Source organism: Mandrillus leucophaeus, unplaced genomic scaffold, assembly GCF_000951045.1.
Source record: "Mandrillus leucophaeus isolate KB7577 unplaced genomic scaffold, Mleu.le_1.0 Scaffold3, whole genome shotgun sequence".
Classification (NCBI taxonomy): Eukaryota; Metazoa; Chordata; class Mammalia; order Primates; family Cercopithecidae; genus Mandrillus; species Mandrillus leucophaeus.
Window position 1 is genome coordinate 4,074,726 of NW_012103142.1, and position 2,323 is coordinate 4,077,048.

Sequence of the window (2,323 nt, forward strand, 5' to 3'; positions counted from 1 at the left end):
CCTGTAATCCCAGCACTTTGGGAGGCCGAGACGGGCAGATCACGAGGTCAGGAGATCGAGACCATCCTGGCTAACATGGTGAAACCCCGTCTCTATTAAAAAATACAAAAAAATTAGCTGGGCAAGGTGGTGGGCGTCCGTAGTCCAGCTACTCAGGAGGCTGAGGCAGGAGAATGGCGTGAACCCGGGAGGCGGAGCTTGCAGTGAGCCGAGATCCGGCCACTGCACTCCAGCCTGGGCCGCAGAGCGAGACTCCGTCTCAAAAAAAAAAAAAGAAACTTTAAAAGGACTTTATTAAAGAGTGCTATGGTTAAAAGTCAGGTTAACTAAAAGTGGATATTCAGGCTCTAATGGCCTGGAATCCATGGGAAAAACAGGAGGCACCATAAACCCTTTTCCTGGCCCTGTTCTTCCAAGGACTCCACCATAAAGCCACTACCCAATTAAGAAACTTAAAAACTGGCAAATGAAAAATCTTACAACTACTATAGTAATCTTCTTCTGTCTGTCTGTCTAATTATATATGTGTTGTGTGTAATGTTCATAGAAAAGAGCTCTAATTAATTGGCTTAAACAAAAAAGAAGCACTTAAATATTTTGAAAGCAAAAACTGTAATGCCTTTTAGTTCATGTAACTTTAGTAATCTTTGGGAAATAAAAACAGCTTTAAATATTATTGATAAAATAAAGACATTTTGTCTAAATTATGCAGGTCAGATATTAGCTTTGCTATATGCTTTAAGGTCATAAACTGCTTTGACTTTTGAAAATCGTTCGACTTATTTTGGAGACGTTAAATTCTAAATAAGGCCTGGGGATATATGGAATTAGCCATGCCCCCTAGTTATACAAAGAATATAAAGAAAACAGGTTTTATATAAGAAAGGATGTTGTATGGTAAATTCTTGTTCTAAAGTAAAATGACTAGTTGTTTAAAAAGAGGAATGTTTAGGGCAAGTCAGAAAGTCTAAACATGTCATACATAGTCTGTGTAACTTGTGAAAGAATTGATGAAAAGGAATTTATGCCAGAAATGTTGTACAATTTAAAGGTGATTAGGCTTCCTAAATGCTTCATAAAATGTCACCATGACTCTTAACTGTACAGCCTGCCTGCTTCACAGCTAGTTAAGGCCTAGGACACCTGGAGTTAGATGCTGGAAAGAGTCGGACCTTTATCTGCATTTCTGTCTGGGTCCTGGGCTCCACACTGAGTACATAATTAAAATCCCTTACTTACCAAGGTTTTCGCCAAAAGTAAAAGTTGCTAAGAGTTAACATTGTAATATGTAATTGAGACTACTGAAAAAATAGGTTTACATGCAAGGTGTATAAGGAGAATGAAATGTGTTTTTTGTAAGAGATTATAAGAAAATATAGGAATGTAAATTTTTGCCTAGGTTGGAGGGTTAAAGGATTGTTTTAAATTAAATAAAGCTAAAGGTTTGAACAAGTTGTGGAAGGTTTATAAAAATTAATTACAGAGGCCGGGCACGGTGACTCATGCCTCTGATCCCAGCACTTTGGGAGGCCGAGGTGGGCGGATCACCTGAGGTCAGGAGTTCAAGACCAGCCTGGCTAACATGGTGAAATGCTGTTTCTACTAAAAATACAAAAAATTAGCCAGGTGTGGTGTTGCACACCTGTAATCCCAGCTACTGGGGAGGCTGAGGCAGGAGAATCACTTGAACCCAGGAGGCGGAGGATGCAACGAGCCAAGATCACACCATTGCACTCCAGCTTGGGCAACAAGAGCGAAACTCCATCTCAAAAAAAAAAAAAACAAAAAAAAAATTAATTATAAGGATTCTATGTGTGAACATATTGGCTAAAGTTAAAATGGCATTATTCAGTTTTTTTTTTTTCCATAAATTGGACATTGGAATAAAAGCACAAGAGAGTTTTCTTAGAAGATTTTTCTGCTCTGAGAAAAAAAATAGTACAGGATTATAAAAGGTTTATAAAAATCTTACCTTATGGTCAAACTAACTAAAACTGAATAGATTTATAAAATGTTATTAAAAACTAGCTTTAACATTAAAAATACACTAAAGGAAACATAAAATTTGGTTTTCTCTTTTAGAAAGGATTTTTATTTAATATTAAAAGATAAGGAAAGGTTTTTGTTTACCTTTTAAGTAAACTACAAAAAAAAATATTGGTGGGGGAAGGAAAGAAAGGAGACAGTCAGTTGGCCTCATGCTATCCTCATTGGATCTTGTTTGGAAAGCTAAATCTCCTTCCTATTTTTAGGTTATCATTTTGGCTAAATGAGTGACTTATGGTAACCTAAGATTCTTTTTTTTTTTTTTTTTTTTTTTTTT